We start from the raw sequence: 25,203 nt of genomic DNA on the forward strand, positions 1-25,203 counted from the left end.
TAGAACTGAAAGGAATTTTAAGAGATCATATAGGTCAATCCTCCCATTTTAGAGATAAAGAGAGGCTCACACAGGTTAAGTGACTTGCTCCAGGTAGCAGATGGAAAAGTAAGGATTTGAACCAAGGTCATCTGGCTGCAAATCCAGTATTCTTTCCACTATATCATGTTACCTTAATGACTCCCCTAAACTCATCCCTATTTCTTCTCCATTGACTCTCCTTGCCACCCCTTTCTGAATTGTACTCAAAGTATGTTTTCCTCTTTTGTATTTTCTCAGTCTGGAACCATCTGAAGCAAGATACTTGCTCTTTGTGTAGAAGAAATGGATGAGAAAGTATATATTCACCAATATATGAAATCGAATAATCATGATTTTTACAGCATCTTGGAATCCTGCGTATTTCAGCTACATATTTCCTGAATCTATTTCAGTATTTCACTCTGAAAATTTTTTAAAAATTGAAGCCAAAAGATATTTTATGAGTGCTTAGTAGGTCCCAAGTGCAAAGTAACACTTATTAACTTAACCCAAAACCTCATTAATTTTCTTTTTCTGGAACCAATTAACATCTAGCCTTTAAACAGAGATTGTTGTTACATGGTGTACACTAACATCTTTAAAGTTTTTGTATTGAATGCTGGAGCACAACAATGATTGCTGTGATGGAAAGAATACTGGACCAGCAATCAGTTGGTTCCAATTCGGGGTTCCTACTGTAGTTCCAATTCAGAGTTTGTTACTATGTGTGACCTTAGGCAAATCACAATATCACATAGTAATAATCACAATAGCTAACATATAGCATTTATTACATGCCAGGCACCATGCTAAGCATGCTTTACAATTATTATCTCATTTGATCCTCACAACATCCCTGGGAGGCAGATGCTATTATTATCCCCATTTTACAGATGAGGAAACTGAGGCAAATAGGGGTTAAGTGACTTGCCCATGGTCATACTGACTAGTAAGTGTCTGCAGTGGGATTAGAACTCTGGTCTTCCTGACTCCTGGCCCAGTGCTCTAAATTCTTCACCAACTAGATGCTTGGGACTATCACTTCTCTTATTCTGGATATTACACTTCTATCAATGCAGCCCATGACTGCACTAACCTTTTTGACAGAATTATCAAACATTACCCATATAAGGCATGTCACCCTTTAACTTGAAGTCAGTTAATTCCACCCCCTTGTCTTTTTCACTTAACATTCCTTCTCGTCCTATCTCCCATACCCTCTCTGTGGATGGTTGACCTTTGAGTCCAAGTATGTATATGCCCCTTCTCTGATTCCACATATTCACCCACTTTTAGACCTATAATTGGATTTCTGAAAAAAAAAAAAAGATTGTAGAGGAGAGAGTACAAAAAAACAACCCTGAGCCCTCTCCTCATTATCATTCTTTCATCATTCTTGGTCATTAGAGTCCAGGCTCTAAGATCAGAGGGAAAACACTATTTCCAACCTTGTAGGACTAGGGCAGAATGATGCAAAATATCTCTCATGCCAGTGCAAAAGCACAAAAAAAACATCTAGAGATTCTCTGAACAACCCTTTCCTATTTGAAACAGAAAACCTTGGGGCGGCTAGGTGGCGCAGTGGATAGAGCACCGGCCCTGGAGTCAGGAGTACCTGGGTTCAAATCTGGCCTCAGACCCTTAACACTTACTAGCCGTGTGACCTTGGGCAAGTCACTTAACCCCAATTGCCTCACTAAAAAAAAAATAAATAAATAAAATAAAATAAACAGAAAACCTATTCATTCTCGTCCACAAGCATTTCCCTCTCTTATTTCAGACCATTTGTACGCAATTATAGGGCTTAAAGCTGAAAGGTGTGACCGACATCATTGAGCCTGATCCCTTCCTTTTTATAGATGAAGAAACAGAGGTCCAGAAAGGTAAAGCTACACAGGAAATGAGGAAACAAGGAGAGAGAGAGAGAGAGAGAGAGAGAGAGAGAGAGAGAGAGAGAGAGAGAGAGAGAGAGAGAGAGAGAGAGGAAATAGAAAAAGGTTTTAAAAAATCTGTTAAGCTATTATAGTCATTTCAGGTAGGTGGTAATTAGAGAATACAATGAAAACAGATGAGTGCAGCAGACATTTGGTGAGGCTAAAATGAACAGGAATTCAAAATAACTAGCTATAAAAGACAAGGAAGAAGGAAGAATAAAAGATAATACTAAGGTGGTTGTTTTTTTGTTTTTTTTTTTAGTGAGGCAATTGGGGTTAAGTGACTTGCCCAGGGTCACACAGCTAGTAAGTGTGTGTTAAGTGTCTGAGCCAGATTTGAACTCAGGTACTCCTGACTCCAGGGCCGGTGCTCTATCCACTGCGCCGCCTAGCTGCCCCTAAGGTTGTTGTTGTTCAGACATGTCCAACTCTTTATGACCTTGTAGACCATACTATACTGTCCATGGAATTTTCTTGGCAAAGATATTGAAGTGGTTTGCCATTTCCTTCTCCAGTGGATTAAGGCAAAGTAAATAACTTGTCCAGGGTCACAGTCTGGTTTTGATCTGGATTTGAAATCAGGTCTTCCTAACTCTAGGCTCAGAACACTATCTACTGAGCCACCTAGCTGCCTCCAATACTAAGGTAGCAAATATCATAAATCGGATGAAGTTTGGTACTATATAGACAGAAATAATGAAGTCAAAAGTAGAGAAGCCAAGTAATAAGTTCTGTTTAGAGCATATTAGTTGGAGGGTGGAGTTTGTAGGCACTTAAGAAATTTTTATTTATTGACTGAAATATGAAAACAAAATAACTCACATTTATAGTCTAGTCATAGTACATAATTATAGAGAACTTAAAAAGAATTCCCATTATTTCTGGCTCTTAAGGCCATTACTAAGACCCACTTGGAAAAAAATGTTAATTTTTTCCACTTTCCTATGATAATTACCAGATGATTTTGATTTTTTTGCTTTAATAATATTTTATTTTTCCCCAATCACATGTAAAAACAATTTTTAACATTCATTGCTTAAAATGATGAGTTCCAAATTCTCTCCCTTCTTCCCTTCCTTTCCCCTTCCTTGAGACAGTAATTTGATAACAGGTTATACATATTCAATCAAGGCATATTAAGTTTGAGATGATTATGGGATAATTCTTATAGATACCCGAATATCTAAGGAGCTCAAGGGCTGATTAAACTTGGACACAGAGTCTTGGGAGTCATTTAAGTAGGGATCATAATTGAAGCCAGAGGAATGAATGCAATTAACAAAAGAAAGAGTATAAAAAGATGAAAATGGAAGGACAAGGTCAGAATTTTGAGAATACCTACTTTAAGAGATCAAGAGAACAGGAAGGTAAAGCAAAGGAAATAGAAGGAACACGAAGAGACGTAGGAATCAGGAGTAGGTGGAGGCTTTCATGAGAAGGGAGGAATTATAGAATCATATAATCTTAGAATTGGAAGACACTTCAAAGTCAATTAGTCCAATGATATCTGAATAGGAATCACCTTTACAACATTCCTGGGAAGTGGCCAAACAGCCTCTAATGAGGGGAAATCCTCTCCTGACTTCAGTATCTCATTACATTTTTGGACCACTCTAATTGAGAGGAAGTTTTTATTTGCTTTGGGCTAAAATCTGACTAATAATTTCTACCCACAGTTCCTAGTTTTGCTTTTCAGGACCAAGCAGAATAGGGCTACAGAGTCTTCTCTCTCAGAAATAACTTATTACCTTTTTTAAAAAATGATTCTAAGGCTTCTGAATTATTTGTCTCTTTATCCCACTAGCTCACCATCTAATGAACTGCAAAACCATTATGTCTGAAAATGTCAAAATTAACACTGTCTCTGGGCAGACTGAGAAAAATGGCTCATGCTAATAATTAACTTCTGGGAGCCCAAAATAAATCACAGAAAATGACACACTATCAAAAGAGTGATATTTAACATTCCCTATCACTTTATAAACAGGTCAAACACATGAGTATATAACCACCACAACAAAAACCGGGTATGGGGCCAAAGTAAATTTGATTTCATAATCTATTCCTTACATACCTGCTCATTCCCGCATCTCTCTTCCTTGTTACAATTGTCAGTTACAATCCTGGATGCCGTAAGAGTGGTGGTTAGTCTCTTATCTACTTCAGTGAGGGCTAAGTAGACGGGGACTCTTCTTCATGTATAGTTCTCACTTTATTTTGGTCTTTCCAATCTGTAATACACCAAAAGTTGGGCATTTAATGCTTTGTGAAGCTTGGGAAAATATCACAAACAAAATACACTTTTTATCCCACCTCTAGGGAACATATGAAATCATAGTCATTATCAAGTACTGACTAGTTTTATTCTTTTTTTTTCTTTTTTTGGCAGGGCAATGAGGGTTAAGTGTCTTGCCCAGGGTCACACAGCTAGTAAGTGTTGAGTGTCTGAGGCCAGATTTGAACTCAGGTCCTCCTGAATCCAGGGCCAGTGCTTTATCCACTGTACCACCTAGCTGTCCCCTATTCTTTTTTTTTAAAAAGTTTATATTTAGAATTTTATTTTCCCAAATTACATGTAAGATACAAATTTTGACATCAATTTTTAAAAAAATGACTAATTTTATTCTCATAAATTCTGACATCTACCCTCCAAACAAATGGGAAATTCCTCCTTAGAGAGTTTGAATGTACCCTCTCAGGTTGAAAAAACAAGCTCTCAAATGGTTCTTTATAGCAGAGGAAAGATACAGAAAATGTTTTTCCTGCTCTTCCATTTTGGTTAATTAGTCTTCCTGGGTTTTTCTTTTTTCCTCTACTTTATGCTAGTTTTTATTTGTTTAAGGAAATATCTATAGAAATATAGCCAGACCCCGTAGACATCCTATCCTATTCTCATACTATCCCTGAACGTTTTAACCATTTGCTTTTTTTCTTTCTCCACCAAACCTATTTTCACCAGGGCTGCCAGTAAATCATTCATTTTTGTTTCTCCCTCTAACGAAGGGGCTCTTAACTTGGGATCCATGAGAACTAGATTTAAAAAAAAAATCAACATTTAATTATTACATTTCAGGAAGATGAGTCTTCCTGACTCCAAGCCTGGCACTCTATCTACCGCACCAGATGCTCTGTATTCTACTACTGGGGCACAGCAAATAAGCAGGTAAAACAAATCTCAGTGAACAAAACTTCTTCACAGAAAAGTTGAATGAAGAGCTAATTGCAAGATTTGATTTCCTAAACAGCAATTTCCCCATTTATTTACATTATCTTTGTAATCACTTGATGTTTGAAGGGACTGGAAATGAACTAATGCCAATAGGTGCATGATATAACTTTAACATAGATCATGTTATTACTTTTGTTTGCAGAACTTTCAACTGTAGAAACAGATCAATTTGAATAACTACAGAAATTTCCAAGAAACAAACATTCAAATCTTATGTATGTCAATATATATTTTAAAATCTCTCTCTCTCTCTCTTTAGCCTAGGGCAATGTCTGGTACGTGGAAGCTACTTAATAAATGCTTAGGGAATTATTGACAGGCATCAAATCCTCTGATCATAAATTTTGACCTGGAAGGGACCTTAACAGGGTGTGCTAGTCCAGCTGCCTTGTTTTACAGCTGCAAAATTAAAGCCCACAGAAGTGTGACTTGCTCAAGGTGATGTCACTCAGACAATAAGCTGCAGTGCTAGGATTTGAACCCGGGACCTTCTGATTCCAGGGCAGCTTGGTGGCATGCTCAGTGGATACAGCACTCATCTTCCTGAGTTTAAAATCTGGCCTCAGACACTTAGCAACTGTGTGACCCCAAGCAAGTCACTTAACCTGCTTTTACTCAGTTTCCTCATTTGTAAAATGAGCTGGAGAAGGAAATGGCAAACTATTTCAGTATCTTTTCCAAGAAAAGCCCAAATGGGGTCATGAAGAGTCAGAGGTGACTGAAAAAAAACAAACAAACTGAACAATAACCCCTGATTCTAGATCCATCACTCTTTCCCCTGGACCACCCTGCCTTTCCCCATGTTTTGAGGGCTTAGACAATTCCAGAGCTGGTTTTAGAGTCAATAAGAAAGACTTAGGCTTTAGTCCTGCCTCAGATATGATCCTGTGGAGGTCACTTACTTTCTCATTCCTCTAAAACTATTAACTGGAGAAGAGGTGCAGATCAGCATTGGCAGAGGAAGTTTCCTACACCAATAAAATCACAGTTCTGGTAAAAAAAAAATTCAGAGAAAATTTTACGTGGAAATATAGAGGAAATAATTGACTCCCAAACAGTTTAAAAGAATATCACAGAGGGCAGCTAGGTGGCGCAGTGGATAGAGCACCGGCCCTGGAGTCAGGAGTACCTGAGTTCAAATCCGGCCTCAGACACTTAACACTTACTAGCTGTGTGACCCTGGGCAAGTCACTTAACCCCAATTGCCTCACTAAAAAAAAAAAAAAGAATATCACAACAGCTGAAGCTTCATTGATATATAAGAAGCTGAATTATAATAGTTCTTGCTTTCTGATACTTAAAATAATGAAACAATTTTAAGAAATACTCTCAGAATGTAAGGCAGGTATAGATCCATTTTAGGTCAATAAAATCACACCAATCTATAACATAGCCTTGGGGTGATACCTAAGGTTCAAATAAGTAATTGTTGTTTTTTAAAATTTTAATTTTTTTATATTTCTAAAAAAGTTTTTTTAAAATTTAAAACATATGTAAACCAATATTTTAACAATTAAATTTATAACTCAAAAGAATGAAAGAATTCACATCCTAACAATATCTCTAAAACAATGAATTGTTCAACTAATATTAGGCACATATTACAAATCACAGAACTGAGGGAAAAGCTTAAAACCACACACATTTCCTGACATAGCATAATAATAATCAATTTCACTTAAAATGAGACCAGCATTAATTCAATTACACCTGGATCTATTTCCCAAATAACATCATATTCAGAAAAGTAATTGGCCCACAGTTATACAGCTAGTAAATGTCAGGGGAGAAATTTGAATTTGGGTCTTCCAGACTGTGACTCCAACATTGTATTAACGTGACTCACTTCAGCTTAGGTAAATATTTTACAACCATAAGGGGGAAAAGACCCACTGCCCTGACTGATGCTATCTACAAGTTGTGGTTAATAACTGCTATAACCTCTGACTTTTTCCCTGCAGTGACATTTTAGTAACAACTTGTGTACACAACAACCAATTCAGTTGTTTAATACTGGTTGTTTCCCTTTAAAGTAGTTGTATTCCTAAGAGCAATGCTAATTAGTTTTAGGTTTCAATTGAATTTCTCAACAAAGTACTATTTCTCTGGGGAATGGTTAAAGCATTCCTAACCTCGAGAAGGTTAAATGATCAAGTTTAGATCTAGCTTCCCTGCTGGGAAAAGCCAAATCAGTATAATTACTTTGTCATAATTCATTAGAAGCTCCATTGCCTTGGCAACAATTATTCATTCAACAAATATTTATTGAGCATGTACCATATGCAAAGCACCATGGGGGGCACAAAGATGAATAAACTCCTAGGTGTATCAACCAGCCTATGAGTCATGAAAAGAAAATTGGAAATTTAAACTTCTAAATAAAGACAAGCATAAAAGTTAAGAATTGCCAGTTAACTTGGTGGTGTCTGCTGAGATGAACTCAACAATGACTACACTAGCTAGAAACCTGCTCTACTTAGATCCTTATGGGCTTCTCTGTCACATTTACTGTGTGCAGTGTTCATCACTGGCAAAGATTTATTAGAATGTCTTCCATTGGAGGCAGCTAGATGGCGCAGTGGATAGAGCACTGGCCCTGGATTCAGGGGTACCTGAGTTTAAATCTGACCTCAAACACTTAACACTTACTAGCTGTGTGACCCTGGGTAAGTCACTTAACCCCAATTGCCTCACCAAAAAAAAAAAGAGGAAAAAAAAAAAAAAGAATGTATTCCATGTTCAGAGAACTATGCAAAGGACTAAATCAGTCCTGGAGTCCCACTCTTGATAGAGCTTGCTTCTATCCCAAGATTCTCAGGAGAGATTTTTTTAAAACAATTGATTTGATGGTCATCTCCATGGTGTTAAGAGTGGGAATGGGAGTAGTGAAGGGGATTATTATATTCTCACTGGTTCATTTTGATTCAGTTTAATAATTTGACAAACACTATGGTAGTGTATATATTATATTGCTCCAACTTGTACACAAAAAAACCATGAAAAAATCTTGTCAAAAATTTTGCTAAAATCTAGCGAACCTGTGGCCTTTTTTGAAGGTCTGGGCTCACACAAGGAGGGTTCACAATTGGGGGTTGTTTGCTAGATAACATGGGGCTTAGGATAAATCAGAACAAGTTTCTCCTGTGAGAAGCAAAATCAAAGATGACCAGATAACAGGACAGACATATCGAGGAATCAAGGGATTATTAAAGTTTACACTGACCAACTACATATCCTGGCAGACATACCTAAAAAGAAAGGGGAGATAAAATTCTATAGCAGGAAAGTCAATTAGGCATGGCTACTACTTGACCTGAGCTAGGAGACAGAGATAACTCCAAAGGTCAGGACCATCATTAAAAAAAAAAAAAAAACAACCCTCGACTCTCAGGAATATGACAAGTATTCAAGCCTTTCCCAACCCACCCAAAAGGGAACCTTCCAGTTTTCAAGTGGACACCCCATTTATCCTCTATAAAAGCTTTTATCTTCTCTCTGTTGGAGGAGAAGGATGTTTCTAAGCCCTCCTCCCCAAGGGGTGAAGTCTTTGACTTCCCACTGGGTCACTTTCTCTAGCTCCAAATAAAAGACCACTTTAATTTTTGTTTGTTTGTTTGTTTTGTTTTTTGCACAGGGCAACGAGGGTTAAGTGACTTGCTCAGGGTCACTCAGCTAGTGTCAAGTGTCTGAGGTTGGATTTGAACTCAGTTCCAGGGCCAGTGCTTTATCCACTGTGCCACCTAGTTGCCCCACCACTTTAATTCTATTTGGACGGTGTGTGAGAATTTAATTCTTTATTGAGGAATACCTAAGAACCACCACTTCTCCCCTGTGACACTAAATAAATACCTCTTTTGCTTATGCTCCCACCTCAGGATTCCCCTGGGAGCAGAGGAACTTAGCCCAAGCCTAGGTCTTTGCTAAACAAATAAACAAATCAACCCATCAATTAATGAATAATGAATGAATAAAAAGTTAATATAATTCAAATTAATTAGCTTTTTCTGTTGTTGTTGTTTTTGTTGTTTTTTGTGAGGCAATTGGGGTTAAGTGACTTGCCTAGGGTCACACAGCTAGTAAGTGTCAAGTGTCTGAGGCCAGGTTTGAACTCAGGTCCTCCTGACTCCAGGGCCAGTGCTCTATCCACTGTATCTAGCTGCCTCAAATCAATTAGCTTTTACTGAGGGTCTATTACCTGTGTCGAGCATTGTGCTGGGAATTTAAAGTAAAAATGAAACATAAATATACACAAAATATATGCAGAAAAAATATAAAGCGATTTCAGAGGGGGAAGAGCATAACAGGAATTCAGGGAATGCCTCCTGTAAGGATGCTACACCTGAGCTGTGCTCCAAAGTAATCCTGGTATCCAGTGAAGCTGAGGTGGGGAAGGCAAGCAAGGGGAGTTAAGGACAAAGACAGAGGTGGCAGGCAGATGGAAAAGAAAAGGACCCTTACTTTCTACATTACCTACCTCAAGCTACCAAGGCATGAGCTACAGAGCACATTCTATGTAACCCAACAAAAATTGCAAACTATTCTTTCTGAACCTGTAAACAGTTAAGATAACTTCTCTCTCCTTTCAGTAGTCTTCTGCCTTCCCTAGAGACCTATAATGATCTCTAGATTTAAAGTGTAGCCCTGAATATGAATCCTTCTGCACATAGAAAGAAGTTAGAATATGAAGGGAATCAAGTAATCCTTCCCTAGGAAGACAGGATTGTTGGTATTAAGTTGTTTTCAATTGTCTTAGACTCTTCCTGACCCCCACCCCACCATCCCTTTTGGGGGCAAAGATACTGTAGTGGTCTGCCATTTCCTTCTCCATTTCATTTTACTGATGAGGAAACTGAGGTAAACAGGGTAAAGTGACTTGCCCAGGGTCACACAGCTAGTAAGTAAGTGTCTGAGGCCAGGTTTGAACTCAAGTTTTCCTGGCTCTGGGCCTGGCTCTTTATCCACTCTGCCACCTAGCTGCCATGGAAGTTAGGATACCTAGCCAGCTGTGTGACCCCTAAGCAAGTCATTCTGTCTGACTACGCCTCAGTTTCCTCATCTTTAATGAAGGGGTTGGACTCCATAAGTTAAGACCCCTTTTTTGCTCTGAACCTATGATCCTACGGTTCCTCTGGGAGAGCCTTTGAAGGTTTGGTCAGGACAATATTTCACTTATTTTCAGCAGTGAGGGTCAGTCTTATCCTGTGTAATGCACTGGTATCCAGGCTAATTCCTTCTCTTGTGACTGACTGACAACTAAGAACAGACTCTAAGGGCAGAAACAGAGTAGAACGGCAGAAACAGATTGCATTTGAACTCCTTATAATGGGGGAGGGAAACATCAGAGCAAATATGGTAGATTCAAGAAAACATAAACTTGGGATAGGTTCTTAGGTTATTGTGTTTCTTATCTATTTGCTGTTTGAAATGAATAGCTTTCAAAAAAGAACAATGGGGTTTTTTGCTGCTAAATTGAGAAGTAGCTATGAAACATGGCATTTACTTTGAAAAATTAGGAATGTCCATAATTCCATTCTGGTTAGTAAAGCTTCTTCAAATACTGAACTCTATGGTCTTTTTTTGACAGAAGCAAAAGGCCAATTTCCCAAGTGTAACTTAGGGGAGGCATGGCTAGACAGCAGTTCATCTGAAAAAAAGATTTCAAGGTTTAGTGGGTGGCAAGGTCAACATAAGTCAATGGTGTGATTGGCAGCCAGGAAAGTCAAGAAAACGCAACCTTATACTAACAGAAAGTGGATAGCAACGTCTAGAAATAACAAAGTGACAGGTCCACAGCACTCTGTCCTAGTCATACCCCATCTGGAATTCAGTTACGGGTAATAGATTTTAGGAAGGTGTTGAATTTATGCCATATGTGGATTGATTGAATGAACTAAAGAATTTGGTCTCTAGAAGGGAAGGGAAGGCAGGCGGTGGAGAGGGGGAACAATAGGACATGATAGCTGCTGCCTATAAGTATTTGAAGGGTTGCAATGGGGAAGAGGGATCGGATTTTTCTATTTAGTCCATTAGATTGTTGGTTCCTTGAGAGAAGGGACTATTTTTTTGCCTTTCTTTAAATCTCTAGCACTCACCACAATTCCTGGCACCCCAGGAGGCACTTAATAAATGTTCACTGATTAATAACTGCTTGACCCCAAAATACAGAAGTGGGGGCAAAGACATAGACTGAAAAAGACCAATTTGGGTTTGATATAAAGAAAAACTTCCCAACAATTGTGTCTATACAAAAATGCAATGGGCTCCCTCAGGAAATGCTATGTTCCCAGACACCAGGGTCTTCACATAAAAGCTCATTTACCTCTTTTCAGTGATATCAAACCCAAATAGAAATGAAGGCCATTAAACCATATATAAAGATCCTCCCAGGACATATACTGACTTAGAAACCACACATGTTTATTGATACAGATATAGATAAAAAGATTATTAATATCTTGGTGGCCTTGGGTAAGTCTCTTTACTCTGTTTGCCTCAGTTTCCTCTTCTGTAAAATGAGCTGGAGAAGGAAATGGCAGACCACTCCAATATCTTTGCCAAGAAAACTCTAAAGTAGGTCATGAAGAGTCAGGTATGACTGAAATGACTGAACAATTATTAATAAATCAATACATTCAAATCAGATAGGAACGGCATTTTAATCTGATTCTGGCTGCACTCACTCAAGTGTGTTGTGTTTGACATGTGTGATGTAGAAGACATTGTATTTTTCTCAGGTACTTGACAGATGGTCTATGTCCTCAAGGACCTCACAATTCTACCTGGAACCCAAGTGTCAAGTAGAGTACCAATACTTCTCTACTCGGGGAAGTCAACCCAGATTCAATCTCAGCAAGTGTCTTTCTAGCCCCCTTGGTATGGCTTGTATTCACTCCCATCCCTCTCATCTCTCTCTTCTCCTCTCTTTGCCTCTCCTTTTCCCTCTTCCTCCTTCCCTTCTCTCTCTGTCATCTAGATTAACCTCATTTTTTAGGATATACAGTTCTCCTAAGGAAATGAAAGTTTTCAATAGACATATGAATACAAAATACATTTATTACAAACTACATAAAAAGTCATTCATCCCTGAACCCATCAACAAATGAAAAGTTATTTCTTTCTTTCCTCCCCAGAAAAGTTTTTCCTCATCTCTGTATAAACAAATTTATAATACCACCAGGAGGAAGCCCCAGTAGCTTGAGTGGAACTAGGACGTGGGTGAAGACATTGTTTGCATATATCTCTGTTCTGATCCTACCTTCCTGCTTCTGTGTAGCACAACACACCCAGATTATCATAGCTCCCATGCTCTATTCGGTCCAGATTCTCGTTGGCATTGTCCCAAGTCAATGCCTTGGTTCCTGCTGCTGCTGTTGAAACCCTATTCCTGATCAGAGTCTTCACTTCTGGAGTGAAGTGCCATCCCCATGTTTGTGGATTGTCTTCTCTCTCTCCCATCAATCCCTGCTCTCCTTCAAATAACATCCCTGCCTAGGATCCAGAAGAATTTAAGAAAATCTTTAATTTAAGGAAGTCTTTTCTCATCCCATTAGTTTATGTTTCTTATGTTTCCCAAATGAGATTTCCTAATAAATTCCCAAAGTGCTTAAATGTGACCTATGTGTCTTTTAAAAAAAAATCATGATAGTCACTGTTTTAGTAACCCTTATCTTTTAGAACAGTTAATAATTATAGAATATACTTCTAACTTTGATAGTATCTGTTATTGTTTCTGATTTTATTTACTCGAGTAAATAAGCTAAAGCTGAAATAAAGAAACAAGACAAAGAAAATGTCGTCAAGCATTAAAAAAAGGACTTCTGAAACGGATGGCCTGTCCACACAAAATAAACAATGGGATATCCTTTTCCAACACTGCTGCCAGTAACTATGTGAACTTCCAGACTTTTCATGAAATTTAACTTATTGGGCGCATGTTTGTAGCAACCACAAATGACCGGAAGTTAACAAGATCTTCCAACTAGAAGTGGTTTCTATAATTCTATCCAAGTAGATCGCCAGAAGGCTACCTCTTAGAAAAGTTGGTTTTGAAGGATATTAGGACTTGTACATACTAGGAGAAACTTAGAATCCAGGAATAAGAAGGTGATAGTCCCATGTGCCCCGATGAGAACACATCTGCAAGATTTTGTTCTGGGCACCACCATTTAAGAATGACATTGATAACTATAAAGGTTGCCAGAGAAGGTGATAAGGATAGCAAAGGATCTAAAGTTAATATAATATGAAAATCATTTGGAGGAAGTAGGCATAGATAACCTGGAGAGGAGAAGACTTAGGGAAGTCATGATGCTTTTTTTCAAGCATTTGCAGGACAATCACATAGATTTGTCCTGTGTGTCCCCAAAGGACAAGAATGGAAGCAACAGGAAGAGGTTGCTAAGAATTAAAAAACAAAAACAAAACAAAAAACACAAGCTGCCTAACAATTACAGACCTATCTAAAAGTGGAATAGGCTTCCTTGGGAATGTGGTGGGTTCCTCACTTGAAGTCTTTTTTTTTTGGGGGGGGGGGTTGGGGCAATGAGGCTTAAATGACTTGCCTAGGGTCACACAGCTAGTAAGTATCAAGTGTCTGAGGCCGGATTTGAACTCAGGTTCTCCTGAATCTGGACCAGTGCTTTATCCTCTAAGCCACCTAGCTGCTCCCTGAAGTCTTTAAGCAAAGGTGGGATGGTCACTAGCCAGGTAAATTTTATAGGGAACTTTTTTTTGGAGATATAGTTTCTACTCTTTGGTTTCTGAAATCTCTTCCAACTCTGAAATTCTATGATTCTGAAATATGTGCTCTTGGATAATAATATTGAGTAGAATATAGCTAAAGTAAAAAAAAAAAAGATCCACAAGGATATGGAGGGACTGATTCTGGATGAGGAAAATAATAACAACAGCAATGAAGATGATGATGGTGGTGGTGGTAGAAGCAGTGATGACAATGATGATTCTTCAATGGAACTATCTCATCAACAGGGTACTCCTTCCAACAATGATGATAGCAACCTATCCATGCCTTCTCATCCCATGTGATCCTTGGTGTATCCTGCCATATATCTAAGTAGATACTTGGGCAGTACTTGGGCTGTTCATCTGCTATGAGAAATCCTTCCTGATCACCCTTAATACTAATGCCTTCCCTCTGCTGATTGGTTCCAATTTATTCTGTATATATTTTATTTGCATATAGTTGTTTCCATGTTGTCTTAGACAGTCATTAGACTGTGCATTACTTGACAACAAGAGCTACTTTTTGTGTGTGTGTTTCTTTTTTCTTTTTTTACGGGGCAATGAGGGTTAAGTGACTTGCCCAGAGTCACACAGCTAGTAAGTGTCAAATGTTTGAGGCCAGATTTGAACTCAGGTCCTCCTGAATCCAGGGCCAGTGCTTTATCCACTGTGCCACCTAGCTGCCCCCTCGTGTATTTCTTTGTATCCCCAGCAATGAACATGATGCCTGGCATGTAGTAGGTGCCCAATAACTGTTTATTCATCAACTGACTCATTTTTGCCCATAATTTTCATTTTTCAGCAACTGTGATGTCACACATATATCACTAGGATGATACTAGTCTTTAAAAAGATTTGAAAATCATCTGGGCCATATATTACACTTGGCCACTAGGTGGCTCCATGGATAGAATGCTGGGTTTGGAGTCAGGAAGACTTCATAAGTTCAAATCTGACCTTAGACACTTACTAGCTTGTGACCCCAAGCAAGTCCCTTAATTCTGTTTCCCTCAATTCCTCATTTGTAAAATGAGCTGGAGAAGGAAATGGCAAATCACTCCAGTACTTTGCCAAGAAAACCCCAAGTGAAGTCACAAAGAGTTGGACATAATCGAAATAACTGTACAACAACAACAACACAATATTACATTCAAGAATTATTTAAGTACCAAAAAAATCAGGTCAAATTTGTAAACCCATTGTATAAATGAGAACGAGGTACAGGTAAAGTAAAAAAGTATATAAAATATTAAAAGATTTGTAATACTCAATTGAGTTAGTGGTAGGACCTTGCTTAGTCCTCAAAAGTTTTAAAAATTTCAGTCTTCATTAGATGGCAAATCTTCTTCTAAGAGTTCAGCAACAGATTAGTCATGTTTCCCTTTTGAGTGGTATGACAGTGGGGGTAGGTACTTGTTATTGAGAGCAGATCAGAGGGGAAATGAGGAAAATGAAATCAGGGGTTGGGTATTAGGCCAATTCCAGTTGAAATGCATGGCAGACAGCCCCATGAATTAATCTTGGCACTTTGTCCCCCTTTCTCAGTCAGATGCTTTTGTACTTTACAAAAGTGCCTGGGTGGTTTCTGCTTATGCCCAAGAAATTTAACAGCCATTGAGGTTACTTCATTTTATTATTGCCAAGAATGCTAATTGGGCTTGTTTGCCCACAATGCAACAAATTTTGAGAGCTAGTCTAAGGGCCCCATTACTCTACCTTGGTAATGACTACATTGGCCTACTTACTGTGTTGTTAACAGCCTTCAAGGACAAAGTAAACATTCAGATGTCTCCAGTATCACGTCACATCACTTTCTTTTGCCAAAAGAAAGAAAGAGATATATAAATCTTTGCAACTCAAAAAGATGATGAGCACCAAAAGTAACTTGGGTCTATTCCAGTAAAAGTTACTTTGAAAGTAAATTGAGAGAGAAACCCAATTCCCATTCTCTAAGGGGACATGCGCTAGTGCCTTATTTCCCCACATGAAAACATTCTCCACAGAAACTGCACAAAAGAAGACCTAGGGAGAAGAAATATTACGAATACCTTGAAATAAGATTGAAAGTATTCATTTTGTAGATAAATAAAATGAAGCTTGGATTTTCAAGTTGGGAAGTTTCAAGTTCTTCTACCTTGATCAAGTCCTGATTTAACAGATGTGTACACTCCTTACATCAGTGCATCCTGAGCAACGCTTGCCTTTTTCTTCCCCAAAATCTTGTAGAGAGGATATACCCCATACTTTGGTAGACTTCCTCTAGGTCTTTTAACATTTTGTGGGCATCAATGTAATGCTTGGGCTATCCATAATTTTATGATTTATTTATTCCCCACGTTCTTTTAAAAATTCCTCTTGTATAATTATTCATATAAATCCCTCTTAGAGGGAGCATGATATAGTGCACAGAATTCTGAACTTATAGTCAGGAATATCCGGGTTCCAAACCTGCCTCTAGCTATGTGACAACCTCTCTAAATTTCAGTTTTCTCACCAGTAAAATGGAGATAATGATATTTATACGACCTATTCACAGGATCATTGTGAGAGTCAAATGAGATAATGTATCATAAAGTGCTTTTGCAAACCGTAAAGCACTATGCAAATGTCTATTATTACTATTAAATATGATATTTTCCCTATTCTTCCTTCTTCTCTAAGACATTTAATATGCCATCTACATTATGGTCTTGCTAAATGCTTTCCATGCCAATACTTCCAATAACTAAACCACTTGGGATGGGTCCAAAACCAGAACTGTATTGATAATTAACTCTACATCATAGTGGGTTATAGTCAGTGAAACTATAGTTAGAGCCTAAACACAGCAGTTTGTTGCGGCTGTTGTTTTTTTCTAAGATGTTTTTAAGCAACAATATGAAAAAACACTTTCATATTTAACCTTTTCTCAAACCTCCAGGTAAGAACTTGGAACCTTGTAAACCCATATATGAATTATCAAATTGTCTTCTGTACCACCTAAAGGAGAAAAAGAGAAGCAGAGGGTAGATTGTACTGTCCTAAAAAGCTAGAAGGGTAAAATCCAGCTGATGATTGTCCTTGATCAAATAACACATTTTCTTATTTTTAATTTCTATTGAACAGCTTTTCAGAGACCACTTATTGCTTATCTATTTTCACAAGTCTTTAGAAACCTTTAGAAACTCAGAGTAATGGATTAATGTCAACATTCTTCCACCATCAGCCTTTCACTGAAGGGTCAAATGGTCATCCTGGATAACTTCATATATAAAAATCTGGTTTGATATAAATTTCATCAGTGTAGTCAAATTTAATATAGCATAACATATTATAATCACCAAAGCATTTAAACATATAAATATATGCATGTATATATGTATGCACACACATGTGTATGTATACAGAGTGCCTGGCATATAGTAGGTACATAATAAGTACTTCTTGACTTGACTACATGGTACACAATATGAAGGTCATAAATCATTATTTTTTTTTAAATAAGGAACACAGAATACTCTCAGCAGCAGAGCAAACTGAACCTAACAGGAGGGTATGGGTAAGACTCCAAACTCCAGTGTGTATAATTTCTGGCAAATCCAAAGTGGATGATCATTTTTCCTCTTCCTGATCCCTCTGGGATTTCCTGTGACTTTGGCTTACTTTCTTGACTCTGAACTAGCAATCTACTTCAGCATCCTTTTTGGTAAATGAAGTCCAGCTTATTCCAAATAGATTTTGAGAATTTAACTGTTATCAATGATTGATGATAACAAAGTATATAAAATGACATATATAATGTCACCTTTATTCTCACAGCATTCCTATGAGGAAGACAGGCACAAATTTAAAACTTTTCCCTGTTACAGAAGAAAAAACTGAGGTGATCAGTGTCCCTTCCCCACCAAATCCAGCTTCCAGGCCAGTCCCCAAAGCCATTATTATGATTTTTTTTTTTGTGAGGCAATTGGGGTTAAGTGACTTGCCCAGGGTCACACAGCTAGTAAGTGTCAAGGGTCTTAGGCCAAATTTGAACTCGGGTCCTCCTGAATCCAGGGCCAGTGCTCTATCCACTGCACCACCTAGCTGCCCCCCCCAAGCCATTATTCAGGGAAGCAGCTCTTATTTAGAAGTGGCTAGCCACCCACACCAACTGTCAACCAAGTGCCATTGACAGTGCCAGCAACCTAGCCTACTTGAAGCAGCAGTGGAGACACACACACACAGAAACTGACATGTTCTGGTCAAGTTAAACCACTCTAACCATGTCATCTACCATTTCCCTCAACAAATGTGAGGAAGAAAATCATCCCACGACCCTGAACCCCAAAGCCCTAAGAATAGTCACACTCCATAGACCACCAGCCCTGTTTCTATCTCAGCTCCCAAATCCATCATTCAGGGAATCAACCCCATGGAGATGTGACCTGGCAACTGCTTCTCCAGGTGCTGCAACCCCTGGCTTCTATTGAAAAGTATTGAAAACTGGGAAAAGAAAGTATTTGGCACTGTCGAGTGGTTCAAAAAGATAGGCTATTATCTGTGGAAATACCATTAAAGATTCATTAGCATCTGCTTTGCTGCCACAATCTAGGGACCATGAGGCTTTTCCATTTTTTTCATAGTTAAAACCCCCTTGTATATGTTGTATCTTCATATCATATCATATCATAGCTTTTTGAGAGCAGGAACTGTATTGGTTTTAAAATTTTAATCCTCACTGCTTAGTACATGGTAAATGCTTAATAAATGCTTTTTCAATTGATCAATTCATACATTGGTTCATTCATTGAGGGATTAGTTCAAGGTCATACAAATCAGTTAGGGCTAGGATTAATCAGGTCTGGCTCAAAATCAGTATTTTGTCTATCAGATTAAATTTCACAATTTCTAAATTAAATATTCTGTAGTATGAATGCAAATGGTCACAATACACATGAATTGCTACTCTATTAAAGTCTGAAGAAATGGAGAAAAAATTTTGAGTCTTTAATGTACATTATGGTCCATCTCTTATTATTACTCTCTTTCAAAAAAGGGGAATGGACCTGATTTGCATGAAAAATTATCATCCTGTTTCTTTAAAATAATATGTCTTTCTACTGGAATTTAGAATGTGGTGGTGGAAAATTCACTTTTATTTCTTTGCTGATGAAAGAAATACCCTCATGAAATAAGTACTCATTTTCTCCATCAATTCGGGGGCTGATTTGTTCTATAGCTTTGGTGAATGGCTTCACCCATGAATAATATACTTGGGAATAGCTGCAGGCTACTCCAATTAAAGTGATACATGGGTTATTCCTTTCTACACAATTCTGTCTTTTAGAGGAGACATTTTTCTTCTTGGTGATAAAATAACTTGCACAACAGCTGCATGAACTTATGGTATGTGCTTACACATACAAGAAAAGGTCATGCTCTCACAGAGCATATACAGGACATTCATTCAAGAGTTGCTTCCATTCTGGCTAGGTTAAGCAAGAATGCAAGAAGGAAAGCTATATTCAAGAACAAGGATCATGTAGAGATATACAGAAAATACTGTGGGGTTTTTTGGGTTGATGGGTCTTGAGTTTTATGTATCCTAAGGGGTGAACAGTGTAGGCTAAAAAAAATGAGTGATTCCTTATATGGTATGTTTTTCCAAGATAGTCTTACTTATGGACAACTTTGTGGTGAATGGATCAAATCCCAGAGTTATACAGTTCAGTGAGATAGATTTATGACCGTTTAAAAGAGAATGGTCACTTTTTTTTTTTTTGCAGGACAATGAGGGTTAAGTGACTTGCCCAAGGTCACAAAGCTAGTAAGTGTCAAGTGTCTGAGGCCAGATTTGAAATCAGATCCTCCTGAATACAGGGCTGGTGCTTTTTCTACTGTGCCACCTAGCTGCCCCCTAATTAATTTCATAGTTGGGAAAATACACTGAAAGTGTGATAAAAATAAACAAAAAAGCTATTAAAAATTTTCATAGTAGCATTATCTCTAACTGGAAAAAAACCTAAGCAATAATAGGGAAACAGCTTTAAAAACTGTGATAGATTAATATACTTTTTATTTTTTGGGGGAGGCAGTTGGGGTTAAGTGATTTGCCCAGGGTCACACAGCAAGTAAGTGTCAAGTGTCTGAGGCTGGATTTGAACTCAGGTCCTCCTGAATCCATGGCTAGTGCTTTATCCACTGCACCACCTAGCTGCCCCTCGATTAATATAATTTAATGTTATAATGTAATGATGACTTCCATGTATGAGGAGTACAAAGAAACTTGGAAACAATTTTATGAAATACCGCAAGGTTAAAAAAACCCACAACCCAACAACCACCCAGAATCAGAAGAATTGAGTATAAATATTAACTACGAGAGGACAAGTGAATATGAATGAATGGATAAAGAATTCTGATGAAGACCTGGAGTGAAGAACAAATTATGATAGTTCATGTATTGAAAAAATAATTTAAAGTACATTACTTACTAAGCTCACTTAGTGGTATTGATGTACAATGTTAATTTTTTAATAAAAACTTTTATAGAATTAAAAAATAAGATCAGTCTAAAAATTTATACTAGAAAGAATGAGTGAAAAATTCTTATTGCCGTAAGAGACTATATTATAGAGTTGGATGGGCAGTTCACTGAGGTAGTCAGTCCATCAGTGAATATGTCTAGGAAAGGCACTGCAAATGTATGATGAGCTGGGGCAAAACTGAAGAAGTGTGATATCTGTCCTCATTTGTGGAACTGTGGGTTCTTCAAGTGTCCATGTTGTGCCTTGACCCCAGAACTCATTTTTTAAACATCAATATAACCCTAGTGAATGCTGTATGGTCATCAATCCATTCATGTATCCATTCGTGTGTTGAAGTATATAGTATATAGGCTCATCCATTCTGTGCTACAAAAAGGAGATAAGATTAATTTCTTCTGCTCTTATTTCTTATTTATGTTCTTATTTAATTTCTATTACTCTTATGCTTCAATAATATCTAAATTTAAAGAGGTAGAAAGACTATATATCATGTGATATAAGTTGACTTGATACACACACACACACACACACACACACACACACACTTTTTCTTCATACTTTTTGCTCAAAAGCTGGACCCAGGGGCAGCTCAGTGGTGCAGTAGATAGAGCACCGGCCCTGGAGTCAGGAGGACCTGAGTTCAAATCCGGCCTCAGACACTTAACACTTACTAGCTGTGTGACCCTGGGCAAGTCACTTAACCCCAATTGCCTCACTAAAAAAAACCAAAAAAACCAAACCAAACCAAACAAAAAAAAAGCTGGACCCACCTACTACCATTCCTCACACAATTTTGTTGTTTAAAGAGGTACTAAATGCCAAAATGAACTCATCCTAGGTTCCCACAGCAGCTCCTTAACTTATTAGTCACTCCATTAGTCTATTAGTTTTATAAGGAACACCTCTGATCAGAATAATGTAATTCCTTTATAAGAAAGAGTTCTAGACCTAATAAACAGAGGTGAAGATTATGTGTATTATTAATTTTATATCTGACCATGTGTGACAACATAATGTTGAAAAGTAGAAAGGAAAATGGAAAGAGAGCTAGACTAGGAGTTAGATGATCTAGATCAGCTGTGTGACCTTTGGAAAGCCACGTAACTGCTCTAGGTCTAAAACTTCCTCAACCGTAATAAAAGAAGGCTTCTTAGCTGGATGTGGTGTTTTATAAATGACTAACATGTTGTTAGACCGCTCTTATCAAGAAGAGATGTTCTAGTTATGGCACCCTGGTAAGCAGGGATTGAAATGGCCAGTAGGTGGCTCTAAAAGGTAGAAACTCAAGCTGAAGACTACAGCAGAGATCCAATAGGTGGCAGCATTAAGTACAGCTCAATGGAGAGAAAGAGAGCAAAGATACCATTGCCCATATGTGTGGGGTGGTCACACCACACGTTTCCCCTATTTATTTGACACCAACATGTAATCTGTGCAGGTACAATCTTCCCACTGATGGTGTATTTTGTTAGAGAGGCTACCTAACATTTATGGCATTTCATGAAATACTTTTTCTTTTCTTAGAGTAATTGGACCTTCTGACTGATTAGTAAAATTGTACACATGTGGGAGGCCTTATGAACACACACACACACACACACACACACACACACACACACTCTCTCACTCTCTCTCTCTCTGTGACCAGTGTAAAAGCAATGAATTGGAGGATGGAACAGAGAGAAGTTCAGTTTAGGCTGAATCACAGATTGTGGTAGGGAGAATCATATCCAAGGATACTGGAGATAGAGAGATTGGTGCCACTCTGTGTGAGGCTTTAAAAGCTAAGCAGACGGGTTTATACTTTATCCTACAAGCAATAAAATCCACTGGAGTTTATCGAAGAATGGTCATATTTGCACTTAAGAAAAAATTACTTTAGCAGCAATATATAGGATCAATTGGAGAAGTAAGACTCTTGGGACAGGGAAACTAATTTGTTGACAATTACAACAATCTAGGTTAGAGGTGATGTGGGCCTGACTTAAGGCGATAGGGGTTAGATTCAAATAATGTTGTGATGGTAGACTTGGTAAGAATTAACAACTAAAGGGGGCAGCTAGGTGGAGCAGTGGATAAAGCACCGGCCCTGGATTCAGGAGGACCTGAGTCAAATCCGGCCTCGGACACTTGACACTTACTAGCTGTGTGACCCTGGGCAAGTCACTTAACCCTCATTGCCCCGCAAAAAAAAAAAAAAAAAAAGAATTAACAACTAACTGGATATGTAATATGAGGGAGAGTGAAGAATCCACGATAATACTGAAGTTACAAACTAGGGAGACTTGGAAAGATGATGATGCCTTGGACAGAAACAATGCTCTAATTTAAAGGGTTGCAACTAAGGGGGGGGGGCCTTAAAGAAGTTAAAGGAAATGAGATTGTTTAACTTGGATAAGAGAAAACTGAAAAGAAAGCCAAAAATATCTTCACATGTGACTATTATATATATGTAATATGTAATTATGTATTTCCACTGGGGGCAAGAAAGAAATATATTGTCTCTCCAACTAAATACAAACCACAGGACAACTGGGAGGATATAGAGCCCATGGGACATGGAGAAAATTTTGTGGGAAAAATCTGACCTATTGTTTTAGGAAAAATATTGGAGAAGTAATCAAAAAGTAAATGGATAAGGGAGATTTGAAAACCTCTGACTTTTAACCCTGGTGGCTTTCAGCCAGGGAGGATGATAAGAGCTAAATCATTGGAAACCATGTCAGATGGTTAGGGTGAACCCCCAAATTGGGTCACATGTTTTGACAATTAAAGTTTATTCATTTTGCAAAGCCTCATTTATTTAAAAATTTTTATTCTGGTTTTTGTTTTTGTTTTTGTTTTGCGGAGCAATGAGGGTTAAGTGACTTGCCCAGGGTCACACAGCTAGTAAGTGTCAAGTGTCTGATCAGGTCCTCCTGAATCCAAGGCTGGTGCTTTAACCCCTGAACTACCTAGCTGCCCCCTTTTATTCTGAATTTAACAAATAAAACAAGCATTTCCATAACAGTAAAATAGGAAAAAAGATGACTGCACATGAAACTGCAAATCTATTATGTATAACTTGCTATTCCTTTTAAATATATAATAAAGTTATGTGACTTTTTTCTTTTTTTTCTCCCCCCGCCTTAAAGATTGCTATCATTAGACACAAATATCTGTATACATACCTATAAATATGTATAATCATTTTATAAATTCTTCTGCTAATCAGTTTTTTTCTCAGGATGCAGATAGTGTCTTCCTTCATAGGTCCTTTGTAGTTAATTTTGGTATTTATAAGAGTCACAATCACTTAGATGCTCAAAGTTGTTCTTAAAACAATATTGCTATTACTGTATACAACATTCTTTTGGTTCTATTTATTTTCCTCTTCCTTATTTCATCATCAGTTCTTATAGCACAGTAGCATTCCATCAAGATGATATACCAAAACTTGTTCAGCTATTGCCCAATTGAATGGCATCCCTGCAATTTCCAGTTCTTTGCCACCCAAAAGAGAACTATTTTGTTTTTCCCTTGTTCTCAAAGAGGACCATGACATCGGGGTGATGTCATGACTTGCAGGGAATTGAAGTGATGGAGGACTGTGCAAGGTGACCAACCCCACTCTCTCCTCCAGAGCCATCTGGGTACAGTGGCAAAATATATTTCATGGTGACTGGGGATGGCCCCAGATGTTCTAAGGCAATTGGGGTTAAGTGACTTGCCTAGAGTCACAAGGTAATGTCTGAGGTAAGATTTGAACTCAGGCCTTCCCAACTTCAGGACCAGTGCTCTATGCACTGTGCCACCTAGCTGCCCCACAAGAAAGAGAGCTGCTATAAATATTTTAGAACATATAGGTTCTTTTCCTTTTTCCCTGATCGCCTTTGGAAACAGACCTAGTAGTGGTATTGACAAAGCATCATTTAATATATATGATTACTTTTTTTGAAATTGGGACTATCCCCTGAATGGATGTACTGTCAACATGCATACCTATGGTAGACAGGAACCCTGTGGAAATTGACTGGAATGGATGGTGATTCAGTTCAGTTCACTTCAGTTCCCTTGTAAAGAATCTACCATATTGCTCAGGACTATGCTATGCCCTGGGGGGAAACAGTTCCTGACCTCAGGATATTTACATTATAGGATAAAAGTGAGTAATGGACAAAAATCCATAATTTTGCCTGGTAATAAATGCTTAGTGCCTGTTTCCCCTCCTTTTCTCCCTCTCTTTCCCCTTTGGTTTTTCTACTCTCTACCCTACTTTTCCTTTCTCCTTTATTTCTGTCACAACCCTCATTGACTTTGTTATTCTCATTTCTCTATGTATCATGATACCTTTCTATAAATAAACAACATATTAAGTGACCTTAATGATAAAAATTTCTCTCCAAATGCTAGAAAAAACTTATGATCATGGGTCAGTACTAACCAACTAAGTCAAGTGAACTGCTTGGAGAAGAATATGGGAAGACTGATCCATAAAGTCTGTCTTTTCACTTACATTTACTTAGAGCTTATTCTACCAATCATATTTATAGGGAGCTTTAAAGTTGTAGTTACCACAAAGTAATCATGTGAGGCAGATACTACAGTATTAAGACCTTTTTGCAGATGAGGAAACTGGAATTCCAAGAAATAAAATGACTTTTCCATGGCCACATATCTAGTAAATGACAGAGACGGTGAATCTAGGTCTTTTCTGATGACAAGTCCAGAGCTCCATCTCCTATACCGCATTGCCTTTAAATGATGGCAGAAGGTCAGTTAGCTTGTC

The 25,203-nt window shown here is 38.0% G+C and overlaps 1 protein-coding gene across 5 annotated transcripts in view; it reads right to left on the reverse strand.

The window, feature by feature from the left end:
* RIN2 (Ras and Rab interactor 2) overlaps window positions 1-25,203 on the reverse strand; it is a 247,291-nt gene that overhangs the window by 195,807 nt on the left and 26,281 nt on the right. For 3 of the 5 annotated variants that reach the window (XM_043989610.1, XM_043989607.1, XM_043989611.1), the window contains exon 2: window positions 4,030-4,186. The exons of 1 other annotated variant lie outside the window; for it this stretch is intronic. The gene's annotated coding sequence lies outside the window, so the exon portion shown is untranslated. Of the gene's footprint in view, window positions 1-4,029; window positions 4,187-15,671; window positions 15,741-25,203 lie in introns of all 5 variants that reach the window. One more of the 5 variants, XM_043989608.1, reaches the window with a different exon arrangement.

Source organism: Dromiciops gliroides, chromosome 2, assembly GCF_019393635.1.
Source record: "Dromiciops gliroides isolate mDroGli1 chromosome 2, mDroGli1.pri, whole genome shotgun sequence".
Taxonomy (NCBI): Eukaryota; Metazoa; Chordata; class Mammalia; order Microbiotheria; family Microbiotheriidae; genus Dromiciops; species Dromiciops gliroides.